This window comes from Hyaena hyaena, unplaced genomic scaffold, assembly GCF_003009895.1.
Source record: "Hyaena hyaena isolate Hyena2069 unplaced genomic scaffold, ASM300989v1 scaffold_122, whole genome shotgun sequence".
NCBI classification, from domain to species: Eukaryota; Metazoa; Chordata; class Mammalia; order Carnivora; family Hyaenidae; genus Hyaena; species Hyaena hyaena.
Window position 1 is genome coordinate 577293 of NW_024080754.1, and position 21300 is coordinate 598592.

A 21300-nucleotide genomic window follows, 5' to 3' on the forward strand; every position below is an offset into this window, starting at 1 on the left:
GAACTGTTTTACACCCGTGAGCTCTTGTGAGGTGGGCACTGCTGTCGTCTCCATCTTACAGATGTGAAAACTGAGGCCCGTGGCAGTTGAGTCACTTAGGCAAAATCATAGTAAGTGCTCAAGGCAGGATCAGAGCCCAGGGAGAATGGCTAACACCCAGAGAGCTAAATCTCCATTTCCTCCTCTGACACGGATTCTAGTATCCTGTGATGGCAAAGGCATCAATCGTGTGCTGTGGTGAGGTGTCTGCTGGGAAGTGGTGGCATCATGCAGGGTACAGTTACTTTCATGCCGGAGGATAAAACACAACGAATCCCTCCGTAGACCTCCCTTGAACATGCATAAGCCTAACTGATGGCAGCTTCCTCCATTCTCGAGCAGTTCTCATTCTTTGGCTTTGAATAGATCTGCCTTCCCCAAAGGCCCCCTCGGTGCTGCATGATCTGTGTTCTGAGGCAACAGAGAAGCAGCAGCCTTGCTGTCCCGGTCATGGCCTTAGGGGCATGAAGTTTTCTGCTCCAGCCTCCTCTTGTGTGGGTGAAACCTCCCTGACCCCCAGCACATCTCACCAACCTCATATCATTTCCCTCCTCTCCCCCCTCTGCTGCCTCTCTTTTCAAAAGATGCTATCAGTTACCCGTTTTTCTAACATGGAACTAAACTAAATTGACTCTTGGAACAGAACTGACTTATCTGAAGTTTTGTGGACTAGTGAAAATTCCTAAATTATACGTTTCATGATTGCAGTGCATTTTTACTGGAAAAGAGAGCTGGGAATATACCAACTGTAATCATTGCTTTAAATACAGGGTGATCACAAGATTTGTGAATCCCCTATTATGCTGCTACAGTTCACCAGGTTTTTCTGTGTGATATATTTTTAAAAATTAGACACCCATGAATAGCATGGGTGCCACTAAAAATTGATATTCACCAGAGTATCTCATTTGCCAATCATACCTCTGTCAAGAGTTTACTGTATTATATATTTCAAACCAATTATCGGTTAGTATTATTGCTGCAAAAGATGAAGAAAATAAAATCAGGATTTAAATTTGATTTGTAACATTTTACTGTCATCCCTCATATTCTCTTTTAAATGGAAAAAAACTTTTTTACTTGAAAACATTCTGTCCGACTGGATCTATTAGAACAATTTGATAGAATAGCATTAAAGCAGATTAATAACCATCTATGGAGTCAGTCTTATTGCAAGATATTATTTTAAATGATGAAATCTCAAGCCAATCAGTCCTCCTGAAATCTAATTTGAGTTATAATATATAGCTATTTTCTGCAGTGCCATTCTTAATTCAATATTTGATGCTTGTAATGACCTTTCCCATGCAGATGAAAGGCCCCCATTGTATTTACCCCAATTTTTTCATGTCTTACAGAGTCATAGGAGATGGCTAATAACTTAGCCAATGTCTGCTTTAATAAATGGGCATTTCTTTTATATAAATCTTATGCTTGTGACTGTTAAGCACTTACAATACTAAAGAGATGATCTTTTGGAATAATTATTGGTGCTCACGAGTTCATCTTGGAAGGGATAACCTTCACCAGCACGATCCACTCTTGGTCCCACCTGGTGCCATGTTGGTACCTTTGTGGCATTTACAGTCACTTAACCACCTTCCCTCCTATCTGGAAACGTCTGTCTTTGTCTTACATAGTCAGTTCCAAGCTGGTTCTCTGTGACTTCTCTGAATAACTCTTGTTCTGTTTTAAAAAATCTCTTTGTCCCTCTTATTAACTTTTTGACTCTCCATCCATCTCTTCCTGGATTTTTCATTTGGAAATCCCACCCGCTCTTGAAACTCTATGGATGAATCTGAAAGCTATTTTTTCCTAGCTTTCCCTTGGCCCTCCCATGCCTCCTACCTAGGTTCTATGCATTTCTAAGTCTGCTGGGTCTGTGAGCTTATATCTCCCACCAATTTAAAATGTACAAAACTGAGCTCAAGGCCCCTCGCTCTTCCACCTGCCTTCCCTTGCTGTAATCATGGCAGAGCTATGGTCTGAAACCTTCATAACCTTCTGTGGCTCTCTGTATTTCTTTGTGTCCCATACTTACATTACTGACACCTCCCTTTAAAATTCCATTTCCGGATTCTCTCTTATTCACTTCTCACTCTCCCTTTCTACTACCTACCTCCCTTGAACCATCGTTACTTTCTGGCTTGATCACTGTGATGGTCTCTTGTGGTCTCTGCTCTACGTTTTATCCCTCTCTAAAAGGCTCTGCCTCGTTTTGGGAACTCCTCATTTCCTATGGAATTAATCCCAGACTACTTTGCCAGATGTTAAAGGCCCTCTGTGATCTGGGCCCACCTCATCCTTCTAACCATGTGACTTTTAAGCTTTCTGCTGTACATACCTGTGCTGCTGTGATTTATAATAAGAAATATATATTTGGTCTTTGCAGGCAGAGAGCTCCTAAAAGCCTTGGAATTTCATAGGTGACGGCCAGAATAATGGTATCTTTCGTTATGTTATCAAGTGAATTTTGGAAGCCTGTTGGTCATCTAAGGGTGGGGGCTGGTCACCAGAGGAACTGACTGTGTGATCAAAGGGTTAGAAGTTTCAGTCCCACACTCCGGGAAAGGAGGGGGCTAGAGACTGAGCTCAATCACCAATGGCCAATGAATAAATCAGTCAAGTCTATGTACTGAAGCCTCTGTAAAAACGTGAAAGGACAGGGTTCTGAGAGCCTCGAGGGTGATGAACACGTGCAGATGTGGGGAGGGGAACATGCTGGAAGGTGTGAGCCCTTTTCCACGTACCTTATCCTACTTTTAACTATTCCTAGGTTGTATCTGTTTATAATGAACCAGTAATCTAGTAAGTAAAATGTTTCCCTCTGTTCTGTGAGCGGTTCTAGCAAGTTAGTAGAACCCAAGGAGAAGGTGGTTAGAACCTCTGATGTATAGTTGGTCATTGGAAGCACAGGTGACAATCTGGACTTCCAATCGGCTGTTGGAGGTGGGGGAGGGGAGTCTTGTAGGACTGAGCCCTTAAGGCTTGTGGGATCTGCACTATCTCCAGGTGGATGGTGTCAGAATTGCGTTGAATGACTGAATTCTCCAGCGGATGTTGTTGGAGAAGCTTGGTGGTGTGGGGAAAACCCCACACGTTGGAACTGGATCCACAGCTCTCTTGAACGGAGGAGCTTGGATTATCCCCAGATGGAACCATGCATTCCCATCAGGACGCCTTTTCTCTCTGTTCCTGCTACATGGGAAGGTCGTCTCTGCTTGTCTAAATTATATGAACTCTTTTTTTATAGCTTTTTAAAAAATGTTTATTTTTGAGAGAGAGAGAGACCGAGTGCAAGCAGAGGAGGGGCACAGCGAGAGGGAGACACAGAATCTTGAAGCAGGCTCCAAGCTGTCAGTACAGAGCCCAAAGTGGGGCTCGAACTCACGAACTGTGAGATCATGACCTGAGTCGAAGTCAGATGCTTAACTGAATGAACCACCCAGGTGCCCCTAAATTATATGAACTCAAAAAGCTCAGCTCAAATGCCTTCTCCTCTCAACAACTTTATGAGGGTTACAGGCCTTATTATTTTTATGGGACAGGAAACGGAGGCTGGGAGGGGTGGCCGAATCTCTTTACAGTCCCCTAGGCAGTAAGCATCTGTGCTGGAGTGCAAGATTTGGGATGCAGAAAGCCACCTTCCACCCTGTATCCCCACCCATCTAGCCTTCACGGTCCCGGAGGAGGGCTCCCTCCTGGTCTCTCTGTACTGACTGCTCATCTGCAGCGTGACTGTAAGTCTAACTGTTCCAGAGTGTTCTGCACACTTACAGGGCTGCAACTGGACTCATACACCACTAGCCCCATAGAATGGTTATTGCTTTTGTGCCTTCAAACAGGCATGTCCCAGGTATGGAGCTGAGGGAGGTCCTGTCCCCATCTCAGCCCCTAGGAGTAAAAAGGGTAGAGCAGGGAACAGTCACAGAGGACAATCTTACATCTGTACTTCATAAAATATTGCAGCAAACTGTGGTGCCTCTTTTTCTCTTTTATTTCTTTTACTGTTGGCAGAAAATTTCCTCCAAATGGCCACTAAAATGTTGAGCCCCGTGGTGGTTAATTTTCCTGGTTTATTATATTCATGTCCAGAAAATTAGGGAATGAAACACTCAAGAAACATTACATTTCTGGCAGAGTGAAAAGCACTTAGGCTTTTTGGAGGGAGTACAAAAGAGCAGAAATCCATGTTCCTACCTCAGTTTAACACAGGAGATTTAGAAACAACCACCACTGGTTATCTCATTTGGAACAATGAGGGCTACGTGATTTTTAAGGAAAAGAAAGCAGGTGGAAATGATGGATTATCGTTAGTTGGGGTAGTATTCCATTTTGTGATTATAAAATGTCGAAGGCAGCCAGCTACCTCTTGATATTAAGGACTCAGGGATTTTACCAATGGCTAAGATAATTGGCCCCAGGCAATTCTGCCTGTGATTTAAAAAAAAAATACAGAGCCACACATATAATTATTTCATTGCTCCTTCTAAGTGGAGCCGCATCTTTGAATTCTGTACGAAGACTCATCATGCAGAAACCACACATCTGGTATATGGGTGGCCCTGATGGATTAACTGTTTATCTGAATTAATTTAATATTTTATTATAATGCGCTGATGCTATATATTGGCGATTTCCAAAGCTTTTAAACATCTACCTTTGCCAGCTACTATATTAAACTAACACACTAGGTTCATTTCTCCCCCAAGACTCTCCTTCCCCCCTCCCTTTTCTAAAACCTATTTGTTATTGCCCAGAGTTATGGAAGTTATCTCCAGAGTCAGATCTATTCTCTTCTAGAATATTCAGCACACATGAGTGCTGCAGTGAGAAGCGGGAATATTTAACCGAGTTCAGTGATGGTAGTATTTCACCTAGAGCTTAAACAAAACAGAGATACTCAATTTCAGAAAGAAAGGTGGCAAAGTCTGTCCCTTGCCCTTTTAAAAAGTGTGTTGAGGACCTATACGAGGCATACTTAAGAGCAAAGGGGAAAAAAACACCTCACCATGTAGTTATCATAGGTAATATTTACAATATTTTGAGGTGGTGGGGATTAAGGAGGGCACTCAAGGTGATGAGCAACCGGGTGCCGTAAGGAAGTGTGAGATCACTATCCTGTACACCTGAAGTGAATATTATACTGTCTGTTAACTAACTGGAACTTAAATAAAAGCCAAATAAAAAATATTTTGAAGAAAGCAGCATCAGGAGAATCACCCATTAGTGATGTCCTCTTCAAGTGACTAAAATACTTTTTGTGTGTGTGTGTGGAAGCAATAGACTTCTACCATAGTTTGAGAGAAATGGCCTCAAAAAAAGAGTACTGAATGGGAAACAGATGAAATCTACATTTGTTTCACATGCCTCTTTAAATATTAATCTACTCGCCAAACTCCTTCTAAAGATTTAACTGCCATATTTTTGGTTTCGAGGGAATATAGTTTATAAACATTAAAGCAGTTCTCTTTTACAAGCTTCGGTTATAATCAACGAACCATCTCTTCCACCTTTGAACATGCTTGGGGTGAGAAGGACAACCTCCTTGTAAAGGAGGGTCAGCCTCAGCGTCTTCCTCTGTAACACACAGATATAAAGGTCTGATTTAAAGACTGGCATAAACTGAGGTCACCTAGGCTTGCTGGTTTTTCTATTTATAGCACTACTATCTTTTTTTCCCCCTATTTTCTGATTCTTCTGGTTCCTAGTGGACTCTCATATGACCAATGCTTATCTCTTTTTTAAAATAATTAAGAAATCATAACTTATGCATTTCTCTATGGTGATCTGTCCATGTATGTTTTTATAATTCTTACCTTTTTCATAAATACTTACTTAAGCATCTTAAAGACCTGAGGATTATACCTCCCTACAACGCACCCCCTTCCCCACTCCCTCCAGTCATTGCAGCTGTGTTGGAAGTATTTATGAAAGGGATGTCATTCTTTCCCTGTCGAGAAGCTCTACTATCAATCTGCTGTCATCCAATCTAGGCATTTTGCCCACACCAGGATGAGGAGATCAGATTTAATTTTCCAATCACAGCTCTGTGAATGTCTGATTCATGGCTCAGCATATAACTGCTATGCCATTCATTATACTTACCATTGCCACGGCTTGTGAAACCCCCTAAGGCTTGCAATTCCTCACCCATCAAATTAGAGGAGGTTGGACTTAGTTCCTTCACTCTGAATTCTATTACCTGTACTCTTGCTAGGTAGGTATCCCTCTGCCCTGAGCTAGGGAACCAGAATCTGCACCCCACTGTGGTTCCCAGGTGATTTTTTTTTTAAATTTTTGATAAAGAGAGTCTGTGAGCAGGGGAGGGAGGGGCAGAGAGAGAGGAGGAGACAACAGAATCCGAAGCAGGTTCCAGGCTCTGGGCTGTCAGCATGGAACCTGACACAGGGCTTGAACTCGTAAACCGTGACATCATGACCTGAGCTGATGTTGGATGCTTAACTGACTGAGCCACGCAGGCTCCCCCTACCCCACATGATTGTTAAGCACATTACAGTCCAACCACTGCCACAGGTTGTAGAGAGGCATCACTACCCAACGATCTCAGTTATCACTTCATAAAAGACAAAACCAATCGCAAAACAAGGCGTGAAAGATGAGCATGGCCAAAATAATACTGCCAGATCTAACTTCTGAACACCTCGAAGTCATGTTCTCAGAACCCAACCTACTCTGCTACCTTGAAACTATCACTGACAACAACGTTTCTGAATCCGAAAGCCCCAAGAAAAGAAAAGGCTAGTTATGAATTTCCTTTTTTGCCAGAATATTTGTCAGGCAGGAAATTACACAGGAGCCAGAGAAGGGAAGTGTTCAGGAAACAGGCCAGTGATGTTCAGACTCTGAGAAAAAGAATATGCACTTAATACTTAAGTATTAAGAGGGCCTTAGAGGACACACTTCATTGCTGTGCTCCGCTCTGCTGAAGATCAGCCCTAGCTGTTGACTATTTTACTTCTAAGCATGGACTTTTGACTCTTCTTCTTCTTCTTTTTTTTAATATTTAATGTTTATTTATTTTTGAGAGACAGAGACAGAGCGTGAGTGTGGGAGGGGCAGAGAGAGAGACAGAGAGAGGGAGACACAGAATCCAAAGCAGGCTCCAGGCTCTAAGCTATCAGCACAGAGCCTGATGTGGGGCCTGAATTCACAAACTGTGAGATCATAACCTGAGCTGAAGTTGGATGTTTAACTGACTGAGCCAACCACCCATCCTGATGGACTTTTGCTTCTAAGCATACTTCAACGGAGTAGAAGCTGTTTAAAATGCTAATTGGTGGGGCACCTGGGTGGCTCAGTTGATTAAGTGTCCGACTGTGGGTCAGGTCATGATCTCATGGTTTGTGGGTTCAAGGCCCACGCCAGGCTTTGTGCTGTCAGCAGAGCCTGCTTTGGATCCTCTGTCCCTTTCTCTTTCTTAGCCCCTCCCCTGCAAAACAAATAAACATTAAAAAAATAAACAAAATGGTAATTTGGGGGAGAACCTATGTGGTCTTCAAGTGATTACCATACATGGTCGGGATGTCTTGATCCATGTGTGACTTGTGGGACGGCCATATTGTGGTAAGATTGTGTCATGCATCTCAAAACCATGAGATCAACTCTACACAGATAACTTCTACTTCTGTCGCCTTTTCATATCCATTAGCTCACTTGATACCCACAATGGTCTGTGTTGTGGTATTCCTAACCCCACTGATGGTTGAACAAACTGGGACATCCCTCTTGAGAAAGACCAGTTATCGGGTGGCAGAATTGGGATTGGAACCCAAGTGTCCTGATTTCCTGGTCCAAACGTTTTCACTATCCCATGAAACATTCTATTTTATGGCTGACATAGCTATTTGATTAGTGACTAATATTATAGAAATACATACACATCTATCATCACATGCATCCTGTTTCTCGTAATCTTTTTCAAAGCTTACGTATTTATTTTGAGAGAGACAGAGCGAGCAGGACAGAGGCAGAGAGACAGGAAGACAGAGAATCCTAAGCAGGCTCTGCGCTGTCAGCACAGAGACCGATGCAGGGCCTGAATTCACAAACCTCAAGACCATGACCTGAGCTGAAGTCAGATGCTTACCAGACTGAGCCAACCAGGTGCCCCTCTCCTAATTTTTGATAGATTTGGAAAGTGATGAATTCAGTGATACCTTTTTTTTTTTTTTTTCTCACATGAAGGAACCAAGATAAGAGATTTTCGCCATGGGCCAAGGTCATAGGGCTTTTCCATGGTGAAGGAGCAGTGCTGAAAAGCCAGGTGGTTCCCAGCTGCATAGCTGTCCACTGTTCACTCCTCTAATTAAGGGAGCTTTACATGCCACTTTCATTTGACGGCCCATCCCCTGTGGACACGCATCTCCTGCTTCTTTAGATTTCCCTTTCTCTGGAAGACTGGCATAAAGAGGCTAGCTACCTGAACTGTCAGCAGGTTATCACCAATTCGGAGTCAAATTTAAGATAATGTAGACACCTTTGAGTTTTGAGCCAAGTAAATGGCTGAACTCTGCATACTTAGTCATCCCAAATGACTCATCAGTGGTGCAGGGACTTGAATACTTCAGTGGTCAAGAGCCAAACAGCCTAGGGGTGCCTGGGTGGCTCAGTGGGTCAAGCGTCCGACTTTAGCTCAGGTCATGATCTCACAGTTTGTGAGTTTGAGTTTGTGAGTGCTGACCGCTCAGAGCCTGGAGCCTGCCTCAGATTCTGTGTCTCCCTCTCTGCTCCTCCCCCACTGAGGCTCTGTCTCTCTCTCTTTCTTTCAAAAATAAATAAACATTTAAAAATTTTTTCAAAGAGCAAAAGAGCCTCATAGGATGCTGTGTTTCCAACTTGGGAAAATGATTATAGCCATATTATCACAACGTAATGCTGTTCCACAAATCTAGTTTGTATTTTGACCTCCATAAAATTGGGTCAGTCTTCTTATTTTTAGCCACACTGGCAATCTCTTAACAGTCTCAAAATTCAGACTTCACCTCTGAATCTGGGTTTATTTTGCTTTAAGTAATTTCTTGGACATAGATTTTTAAATGAAGCATGTTTTGTACACTCGTGGCAACAATCTGTCCCCAGAGGGGACACAACCATAGCTACAATGTTACTTGTGAGAATATTTCCTACTGCAAATGACATTGCCTGAAGTATCACTTGTTTGGCTTCAGGCTGAGGGTCTGAAGCAGTCCCTTTTCACTTAAGACAGATTTCCTTTCCAACTTTCAAACAACAGAGATCAAACAATTTAGATCTAACCAATGGCATCAGTCAGAAATCAAGATAAAAGTCAGTCCGTCTCCCCGGCATCGGCATCGAGAAACAGATTAAAGAGTTTCCTCTTCATGCTTCCTTGTAGTTATTTGTGCCAAAGTTGTGATCCTATTTCCAACTATCTTCAGAATCTCGGTTCTGCCTGGGTGGTTGGGAGTCTAAGCAAACCTGAGAAGAAAAATCTTCTCAAGTTTAGACTACAAACCAAGTTTAAAGATTATAGGGAGAATCTCCGAAAGTATGCTATGTTGAGGTTATAATTTGCATGTACAAATAAGTGTCTTTGTTTCGAGGAAACACACAGTGAAGAACTTAGGTGTAAAGAGCCACTTAAGCCTCTGACTGTATTTTTCAGCTCAGGTCACAATCTCACGGTTGGTGAGTTGGAGTTCCGCATCGGGCTCTGCATAGAAGTGTGCAGCCTGCTTGGGATTCTCTCCCTCCTTCTCTCTCCACCCCTACCCCGCTGTCTTTCTTCTCTTTCAAAATAAACTTAAAAAAAAAAAAAAAAGAAATTTTATGCAATATTTTCAGGACTTTCAGTCTGGAATTATATTAAAAATAAGAAGTTCAGGACTGTGGCAATGAATGGCAGCACCAGCTTTAACCTGTATCTACCCAGATGGTTTCTTCCAGTCAACATATAGGGAAATGCGTGCATGACCACTGGCAGAAACAGATACAAATGACACGCCCTCCTTAAAGTAAAATAAAAACGAACAAACATTTTGATATCTCATCTTCCTTAAACATAAATAAATGATTTCAGGTGATTTTCAAGCCAGGAAACACTTGTTTCTTCCCATGCTGGAGGAAGAGCTGGCTGTGTCGGCCTAGCTGAGAGATGTGCACTTTGACTGTTACACTGAAGGAGTTTCTCAGTAATTATGAGGGTGAGGAATTTTCCCTTCAAGCCTGTCTTTAAAAAGGACCTAACCTCGCAGCACAAGCTAGGACTTCACTGTGATTCCTCTTTTATATGCAAATGTAGCATTTGGTAGTAATTACAAGCAACATAAATTTGGTGCAAAAAACACAGAAAACAAAACAAAACACAATAATTCCCACCAGCGAGATAACCAAGATATTTTTTTAATAGTTTTGTTCTTTATAGAATTATTTCAAATCTTCAATCATCATTTTATTATTTAATTTTTATGACTGTGGTCCATGAGGATGGATTCTACGAGGGGCCTGGAGCAGGCAGGGAGGCCCTTAGAATCAGACCAATCAGGTTTGAGGACACAGATATAGAATCATGGGGGGAATTTTCCTCCAGTTTCTTTCTTCAGCATGCATTTCTCGATTTTTCTGGTAGGCTGTTTTGCACAGTTGGTGCAGTGTTTTGTTTGTTTTTACTTCCAACTAAGTTATCAGATATGAGCAAATCAGAAAAAGAAATAAAACCTGAGGCTTGTTCTATCGGGGTTAGTGTCACATTTCATTTTTAAAAAACTGCTAATGCTTTTAGTGAGTCGACGTAAGTAAAATGCAAAAGGTTATTTAAAAAAAAAATACTGAAGAGACAGTTTGGCTGCTCTTGCATTTTTATAAAGGCCAAGTCATTCTGGCAACTGCGTACCATCTGGGCTCATATTCCACCGGCACCTCCACTGCTAGTGTTGGGGTGTTCCGAGCATCCATCCATAGCACCCCCGTGTTGCCACCTGAGCTCTGAGCCAATTGAGAGGAACAGGTAGAGATGAAAACATCACCTTTACTTGTGATAAAGATCGGGCCCTTCCTAACCTGCAAGATTCTTTGGGGAGTGAGTCACATGGAGGGCACGTGGCTTGTCAAGCCGTGTGCAGTGCAGACAGATTTCAGCTCCAGGCTGTACCCTCAGCCGCACACGACAGGAGAGGGAGTCTGAGCAACGCTTGTGTCCTGTCCAACCTGCACAGTGTGAGTGGTGATCCTGACCGATCAGCACCTTTTCCCAGACTTGTGAGATTAGCCCTTTTTACCCGAGTAAGAGATATCCTGAAGGTGGACCAAAGGAATGGGATACAGTGTCCCCCCCTCATCAGCTAGCAGTCATTTTCTGCTATACTCTGAAGAAAAGTGCATTCTAATTGGCTCCTATCTGATAAATGCTTCATTGATAGAATTCTATATTTACAAGGGTGGAAAGTATTGGCAGGTTAGGTCATGGTAGAAAGTAAGATTTCAACATTCATAAATAGTTAATCTCACTCAAAGTGCTAAGTATTTATGCTGATAATTATAAGGGTAACAGGCAGGCAAGTGTGGATAAGAGCAGCATCAATCTATCAATCTATCTATGTATCCATCCATCCATCATCTGTCTATCCATCCACCTATCTATATGTATTTATCTATGCCGATATAGATAGATATCTCATCATAGGGGAGAAGAGATCTATTCCTGTAGATGGCACATCATATTTGTATACACGATAGCTCATTTGGAATGTATGTTTACACAGATCAAAAAAAGCCTACATAATTCTGTATGTTCTTCTGACCATTAACACAGTTGTGTTTTCTTTAACACAAAACTTGCTCTGCACCAAACATTTCTGGAACAGCAATGATCCTTCCTCTTCTGAATTCCTCAACAATGCATAGGGAAACCTAGCCTGAGATGGAAAATGCTTGGAGATAGATGGGAAGTGTTTGTCTTAAGCAGTAACAGTGCAGAGGAGTGGAGAGACTGAAAGAATGCACTTTAAAGGAAAATAATCTGAAGCCAAGAAAAATAAAAACATCTTATCATCAATTACTGAGCTTATTCATTTACTTGTTCATTTATCTACCTGTTCAGCAATCTTATCATCTTCCAGGCCAGTGCAGGAAATAACTACAGTCATTTTTTTTTTTTTTTTACTCAGAGCTCATGGCCCAGAAGAAAGATGAGCACAGAAGTGATTCCACACAAGTGCTATGGACAGAGCGAGGAAGAAATGAGCTTGGGTTTTCCAGCTGGAGATGGTGAGTGTTATGGAAGAGAGACTGACAGGGTATAGAGAATGGGCCACCCAAAGGCGGGGACTTTTCTGGCATAAGGGAAGTAAAAAGGAAGCAGCTTAGACAGAAGCCACGGGCTTTGGTGAGTGGAATACAGAGGGGAGAGGAACACGCTGACTTGCAGTAGGTGTACGCCATTCAAAATACCCAGAATATGGGAATTCTATGGGTTCTGCTGGTACTTGCAGTTCATTAATAGGCAAACCGTAAAGAAAGGCATGGGGATTATGAGATACTTGAGCGATATGTCAAGTATATGTCAAGAACATTGTCAAGGGAGTGGGTAAGCCTGTATACTATACTGATAAAACCAGAAAGACATTTAAGAAAGTGATATGAGGAAGAACGGTACTATTTTGATGGTGGTGGGGGAGGCTGTGACTGGGACAGGGAAGCTGTTAATATTTTTCAGTCTTGAACGGAGTTGTGCCTGTTGGAAGAGCAAATAAGGGGGAGAAAGACAAGTTCTCAGACGCATTTGTGATACTCCAACACATCGTGATGGAAACGTCCCCCAGCCACTGGAAATATGGGCCCAAGAGCTCATGTCCGTGCTCAAACAGCCCAAGGGGAAGCATGGATATAAAAATGGAAAGTTTCCCAGATTTTAGCACAGTTTTGCAGGTGTTTTGGGGGGGAGCCCCATACTCGATTCCCCAAGAGGGGTTTATCATATTTCGAATTCTGTTGGATAATACTACACAGTGCCACTAAGAATGAAGTGCCACGTTCCAGCCAAAAATTCTTTAGAGTGTCTAACTGTAGTGCTTGGCAATAATGTAAGATTAGTAGTTATTGTTAAGAACTACAAGAAGCAAGCTATTTCCTATCACAGGAAAGGGTTATGGGTCTTTTTTCTTTTTTTTTTTCTCAAATCACATCATTATCAATATCCATGAGATATTTAAAAAATCAACCTTATTTTGCAAAGGGCAAAGAGAAAATTGTGTAGGAGACGAGAAATAAAGTAGACCCAACCTTTTGGCTAATTTAACTTTGGAGATGCTCTCCTTTTAGGCAATGCTCGAATAAAATGGGGATGGTTATCACAGAGTCTGGCTGTTCTGAGTGAACAATGAATCCTGGTGCCGGAAGGTATATTCCACTGAGCATGTTGGAAAATTACTCTAGAAGACGACCACTTTCTCACCAAGAATGGAAAGGTCTTTTCACTGCCTGAGACACTGCCTTTCATGACGTATGGCTTCTAGCCTCAAGTGGGAGACCTTGCCCCACTATTTCCTTCTTAAAGGGCTTCTCATCTTCACATTTCCTGGACTCCACACTAGACCTCAGTCAAGTCCCCAATGCTTTTCCTGTTGAAAATTTACATGGACCTCCAGTAATTTCCTTTCTTCAAAAGAATTGCTTTGGGGCGCCTGGGTGGCTTGGTCGGTTGAGCGTCCAACTTTCGCTCAGGTCATGATCTCGCGGTTGTGCTGACTGCCAGCTCAGAGCCTGGAGCCTATTTCAGAGTCTGTGTCTCCCTCTCTCTCTGACCCTCCCCTGCTCATGCTGTCTCTCTCTCTCCTAGAAATAAATAAAAATATTAAAAAAAAAATTGCTTAAGAGTGTTATTCTCATCTTTGCGCAGTTAAACCTGGTCTGTTCTCCAACCATGATCTGAAAAAGTCTCAACTTAGAAATAAACAAAAACAAAAAACAAAACACAGACCTCACCTCAAATTATGACACATTTTCTGAAAAGTTATCAGTTTGGTCTCAGGTTTCTACTCTTTCCTTTTTATGTAATCAGATTTAAAAATGTAACTACCATTCTCTGAATAGATAATATTAAAACACGATCATCTTCGATAATACATAATCAATTCACTTTAAATTTGTTTTTAATGTTTATTTTTGAGAGAGAGAGACAGGGTTTGAGTGGGGCAGGGGCAGAGAGAGAGGGAGACACAGAATCCGAAGCAGGCTCCAGGCTCTGAGCTGTCAGCACAGAGCCGACACGGGGACTGAACTCAGGAACTGTGAGATCATGACCTGAGCTGAAGTTAGATGCTAACTGACAGAGCCACCCAGGTGCCCCCATAATCAATTCACTTTAAAATTCAGAGTCCTCGGGGCGCCTGGGTGGCTTAGTCGGTTAAGCGTCTGACTTTCGCTTAGGTCGTGATCTCGTGGTTCGTAGGTTCGAGCCCCGCGTCGGGCTCTGTGCTGACTGCCGGCTCAGAGCCTGGAGCCTGTTTCGGTCTGTGACTCCCTCTCTCTCTGACCCTCCCCTGCTCACGCTGTCTCTCCCTCTTTCTCCTAGAAATAAATAAAAATATAAAAATAAAATACAATAAAATAAAATAAAATTCAGAGTCCTCTATACTAATTCTCAAAGTGCTCCAACAGCTGTTTAAAATTTTTGGTGTGATGTAAGCAAATCTTTATTTGAATATAATTTAAGCTTCAACAACAAATTAAAAAAGGATTCACATTATAGTGCATTCATACATGTCTTTTCATCTTCTAAGTACAGTAAACATTAATTAACCCCGGTTAATTAAAACAACCATGGTTTACAAATTTACCCATTAATCAGCCTCAAGCAAACTCAAAGCATTTAAAGCCTTTCATAATTTGAAACAATTTAATATGGAACTTTTTTTTTTTACAAGAAGAGGTCATAAATTCAAGACATGCAGACCTCTGACTTAAATTTGATAGTGTTTTAGAAAGAAACCTGCACAGTTTTTTAGATTCATAAAAGTCAAGGGAAAGGAAAAATAAAACTGCATGGTATGGGTTGAATTATGTTTCCCTAAAAGATGTATTGAAGTCCTCTATCCCAGTGCCTATAAAGATGACCTTATATGGAAAGAGGGTCTTTGGAGATGTAATCAGGAAAGATGAGATCCTACTGGAATAAGACAGGCCATCAATCGAAAACTGACTAGGGTGGACCCTACTGGAGTTAAGGTGGGCTCTTGATCATTTTGGAGAAGACAGACAGACACAGAGGAAAGAACACTATGTGAAGGCCGAGGCAGAGACTGGAGTATCTAAGAGCCAAAGAATGTCCAGGATTGTCACCAGCACCAGAAACAAAATAAATGAAAGAGATTCTCCCCTAAAGCCTTCAGAGGGAACAGGACCCTGTGGACATCCTGATTTCGGACTTCTGGTCTCCAGAATGATGAGAAAATAGATTTCTGTTGTTTCAGGCCACCTGATTCGTTGTAGTTAGGTCTAGCAACACTAGGAAACTAAAATACCACCCACATAGGGGAACCATGTGCAAGTAAGACAACCATTTCTCGCTATAATAACAACATGGGAATAGAACATGGTTTCTTCCTGAGCCCTTTACTCCAGCCTGGGATGGGCAGACTGGGGAGAAGAATAAAGAGCTCTATCGTCCAGCAGGCTAATCTAATTAGTGCAGAAATGTTTTCCCTTGAATACCAGCATGTGTTTCATGGAAAGTAATTGGTTCCTTCATTTCAGCAACTCTCTCCCATCTACAGAGAGTACCATCCACTATCCGGTCTTGACCATCAGCCGCTGCATGCCTTATCCCCATCAGGCCAAAGGAATGTGGGACACCAGTGTCAACTCTTAAGCTTGGCAAGGAAGTGAAAGGGCTTCGGTTTCAAATAAGCACAAAGGTTATGCCATATCCTCTCGAAGAAGCCAGAAGCTGAGCCGTCCCTGGCAGCACACCGTGTGGCAAATGCCTGGCAGGTTTCAGGCTTTACGAACTCTAGAGTGATGAAAACACCACCATCGCTAATACCAGAACTGAGTCTGCCACCATACCTGCGTTCAGCAAACCACCGAGGGGACAGCTGGAGTCAGTCTAGAGCATTGAGCTTATCAGTGGCAACTTAAAATTCACATTCAACACGTCACATCTTGAAAAAGATATTCTGTAGCCTACAAGTTTTTCTTTATTCTTTCTTAAAAAATTTTTTTAAATGTTTATTTGTGTTTGAGAGAGGGAGGGAGACACAGAATCCGAAGCAGGCTCCAGGTTCTGAGCCATCAGCACAGAGCCCAACATGGGGCTTAAACCCACGAACTGCAAGATCATGACATGAGCTGAAGTCAGACGCTTAATCGACTGAGCCACTCAGGTGTCCCAAATTTTTCTTTATTCTTCTATGACATACAGATGATTGGAATAGAATATTTTTATAAAGCAGAGTGTTTAATAGCAACTTCTGGGTTATTTGTGACACTCTGGTTCAAGATAGGAGGAAAATATGGCTACCAATGCCAGGTTATGAACCAAATCGTGTTACATACTCTGTTATACTGTCTGGTCTGTCCTTTCACCTTTCCACTGGGAATGCTTGGCTTTAGTCATTCAGAAACAAACATAAGAGTAGATGGATAAATTAGTGAGAGACATATTATAAAAATCCACCAAATCTTTCCATGTCAAGTATCTGCTTCTTATATATCAAAGAGGTCTTATATTTAAAGTTCATAAAGGCAGAGTGTTAGCTGCCAAAGGGAAACCTCGTCTCAATGATTAGGGAAAATATCTTCCACGGTTGCCTCTTTCTTTTTCTTTTTTACGTTTATTTATTCAAGAGAGAACATGCAATCGCATGAGTGGTGGAGGGGCAGAGAGAGAAACAGAGACACAGAAAGAGAGAGAGGATCCCAAGCAGACTCTGTACTGTCATTGCAGAGCCAGACACGGGGCTTGAACTCATGAACTATGAGCCACCGATTGAGCCGCCTAGGCGCCCCTCCCCTGACCTTCTTAAGGTAAAGAACCGATGTGCACTAAAAAGATGATAGTTAGGGAATGTTGCCGAGAGAGAGGTACGGTACTCTGGATATATCCCAAAGCACATTTAGTCAAATGTTACAGACTCAACCATGTTTTGCGCCAAAATCATATGTTGAAGCCTTAACCCCCAATGTGACTGTATTTGGAGATAATGCCTTTAAGGAGATAGCAAAGGTTAAATGAGGTCATCGGGGGGGGGGGGACCTATTCCAATAGGACTGGTGTTCTTTATAAAAGGAAGAGACACCCAGCATCTCTCTCACTCCGTGAGAGAAAAGGCTGTGTATGGAAAAAACACGAAGGGAGCCAGCCACAAGCCAAGGGGAGAGACTTCGGGAGACCCCAACCGAGTTGAGACCTTGATCTTGGATTTCCAGCTTCCAGAATTGCGTGCGTGTGTGTGGAAGCTCGTTTTGATGCTTAAGCCACCTGGTCTGTGGAGTCTTGTTACGGCAGCCTGAAGTCACTAAGACACTCACTTCATCATATCCAGGTAAAAGAAAAAGCAAAGGTCAGAACAGCTTTCTCTCTGGCATTTTTGTTTCGTGTGTGTGTGTGTGTGTGTGTGTGTGTGTGTGTGTGTGTGTGTGTATTTAAAGAAAGATGATAGCTAAAGATGAGAAAAGTAGTATAAATGATCAAGAGGTCACCAGGGGAATTTCTTGTACTGCACCTTTCATAGAAATGACAAGAAAGTGATTTATTTCAGGTATGACTCAGTTCAGGGTTTGAAAGTGCAGTTAACCTTTGGGGCTTTTCAATTTTCTTTATTTTTTATGGCCGTTTGCCAAGAAAGTTCTCAAGTGCTCCCCTCTGCTACCTTCTTCCTTCACTACAGGTGGAGGGAAAAGTCCAAATGACAACTTCTCTAAGTTTCTGGGACATTTCTAGTTATGTCGTCTATTTGCTTTGGGGAAAACGAGGAGATGGTAGGTGATTTCTATGCCAGGTCACCACACAAGATACTTTAAGAAGCAAAGGAATATAATGTGCTTTCCTGTGTAACCTGCCAAATACATATTCCATTGCTTAACAGAGTGAGTTGTTTCTCAGGTTTGGCACCTGGAGGTGGTCTGGAGCATGCTTTTTCTTGGTAATTTTTTTTGTCAATTCCCTGAGAACACACGTTCAGGTCTCTGACAGTCTGAGCTAGCACTGAGCTCTCTGACAATCCTCTAAGAATAAGCTTTTACTGTTCGTCATTTACAATGCTGACAATGCCAAGTGTATTTTGTTATTTCCCCTTTCATTTCTTATTAAAATAAGATCATTTTGAATTTGAAGAGAGCCCAAGTGGATAATTTCTTCACCTAAAATGTCAGTAGCTATAATAGAAAATGAAGAATCTAAAGAGGGAAGAAAGGATTTTGATAGAGTAGTAGATTCACAATTTCTGAAAGAGCATATAATAAAGTAAATGGGGACAACATTATGAAAGATGGCATTTTCTTACTAAAGACGGCTCTATGCTTGTACTATTTATTCCTTTTAGATACAGATAATCAACATTAATAAGCACTTTATGCCAATTCTTTTTCATAGTTAATAAGAAGTCTTAACTTGGATAAATAAAACCATCAACTCCATCACACCTAAATAAATTGTCAATGAATCTGAACTTCAAGGTTAATAATGATTCACTTTCATATTTTATACAGTCACAGCATTGAAAACAAGCTACTACTAGAAATCTATACGGCCTTCTTCCCAGGATATATTAATTCTCACTGACGACAATGGCCATTCTTCTATGTTCAAGACTAACCTAACTGTAATCTAAGGCTGTAAGAATCCTTAAATTTTTGCTATTTCATACAAGACTTCAGAATGTTTTAAAAAATGTTTATTTTTGAGAGAGAGAGAGAGTGCTCATGTGAGTGGGGAAGGGGCAGAGAGATGGGGACAGAGGATCTGAAGTGGACTCTGCGCTGACAGCAGAGAGCCCGATGCGAGGCTCAAACTCACTCATGAATGGGGAGATCATGACCTAAGCCAAAGTCAGACGCTTAACTAAGCCTCTCAGGTGCCCCAAGACTTCTGAATATTAAAGAAATCACCTGAGGGGTTGAGTGAAAGTCAGCTTTCTGTAGGGCAGAGGTGGGGCCCAGGAATGTATATTTTTAACAAGGATTCCTCCATGTTATTGTGTTCTCTTGGCCCCAAGAACACATTAAGAAACACTGGCTATCAGAATAACAATTTCCACAGGAAGTGTGTTGGAGGAGCTCTCAGATGCCCTTCATGTCCAAGGGCTTAGAGCAACCAGACTGAAAACATCAACAAATGCCAGATACTCTTTTCTGTCTACTGCTGATGGCACAAAGGTGCAGCAATCACACAAAACAGTGAGGAAAGCTCAAGTTATGCGCTATGTAAGGGTCAATCAGCTTGTCACACGAGCCTGCTCGATTAGTGGCTTGTTCCAAGGACTCTCGAAGCCCAGATGAACAAGACCATATACAAAGCCAGAGCACTCAAACCCAATTGTCCACACAGGGCTCCCAATTCTGTTCCAGTGTGACTATTTTTTAAAAAACGCATCATATTTGTCCACACCCAAGTACGTGAAGACCTGCTTTGATTCCGAAGGGTGATGGCAAGACATATTGAACCCCTTGGACCTTGGCTGTTGTTATAGCACATTCACAGTCTCTGATTTTGATCAAGCCTCTAAATCGGCCAGAATCCTTGATCTGAGCCGATTCGATCTGATCTGAGTGATCCGATTCCACTTTTCTGTCCCTTGAAGAGGTACAGGCAGCAGCGTGGATACAAGTCCATACTGAATGTAGGAAGGGACCTATCTCTTCATTTTATGTCAAAGAGTTCTAGAAAGCAAAGTCTCTCTCATATTTCCGTACCACATCTGACTTAGATTGACTGCATGATAATTGACAGGCTGTTTAGGACCCCTTCCCCTTTTTTTGTTAACTGTGTTTTAGTAAATTCATAGACAGTCTTGCCTTAATTTCTCTTAATACCTAAAGGAAATACTTCAGGTACAGGAAGGCTTCCTCCTTAAAGAGGAAAAGAATGTGACAAGACAAATGATGCAGAGAATCATCCTACAAACTACACACATTCTGACACAGCCTAAATACTGGATTAAAAAGATACTTCCCAATACCCTCATCTATTCCTCCTTTTCTTGAAGCAGTTTCTTTTTTCTCTCTTGATAACCAGCATTGCTGACAGCAGTGTGGAAACTGTCCACTTTGATTCTTAGCAGAAAATCGAGGGGCTGTTCCTATTACTGTCACTATCTTCAAAACACTTAAATTTGGTTAGTTTGCTCCAAGCGTTTGCTCTTAGTATTGAAAAAAAATTAAGGGGGTGGCTGGGTGGCTCAGTCGGTTAAGTGTCTGACTCTCAGTTTCAGCTCAGGTCATGATCTCACAGTTTCATGAGTTCAAGCCCCACACTGGGCTCTGTGACGACAGCATGGAGTCTACTTGGAATTCTCTCTCTCTCTCTTTCTCTCTCACCTCTCTCTCAAAAGAAACTTAAAAAATTATTTAGAAAAATGACAAAAGAAAAAAGATTGCTATGAACTTCTAGAACTCAGTTTGACTGACACCAACTACCCTAATAAATAGAAAGGGAGGTCAGCAATCATGTAGTAGGAATTGTTTCATTTCTTTTCACCAGAATTACAGAAAAACTGAGAGCTCTAGGGTGACCATGGAATTTAAATAAAATTCTGGGAGAAGAAAACAGATGCTCTAATGCTTTCGCTGGCTATTTAGACTGGTGGCTGAGACCATTTGCGCCAAAGTTTCTTGGAACGTTGCATTTCTGGCCAACGTCACACATTGCAGTTTCCCTTAAATTTTAGGGGCACTGAACACCAAAATGAGAGAAAGGTAAACTAAAGAGGTGTCTGAGAAGGGGAAACTGAGTCTTGTATATCATTCATCCTTTTCTGATAGTTACGTTAAAGGTCATAATGCGTCTCAAAAAAGTATAAACAGTACTGACAGGCATCAAAATTCTAAGAAGTGGTGTCTCCACAACCATCTCAGGGAATCTGCAGGCATCTGGTGCGACAGTAGTAAAGACGGCATGTTTCACAATTATTAGGGAGGGTCAAATGGTCCTGCAGGTTACACCCTGATGCTGAGCTGTAGCTTAGATAAGTGACTTTTCACTTACCCTTGTCATGACAGTAGTAGGACAGATTTTTAAATTTACTAATTTGATAATCTGAAAAAATTATGTTTTGATTTGTA

General features: G+C 41.8%; 1 protein-coding gene across 6 annotated transcripts in view; it reads right to left on the reverse strand.

Annotated features, from left to right (window-relative positions):
* LOC120235132 (amyloid beta precursor protein) overlaps positions 1-21300 on the reverse strand; it is a 272417-nt gene that overhangs the window by 31093 nt on the left and 220024 nt on the right. The window lies entirely within an intron of this gene.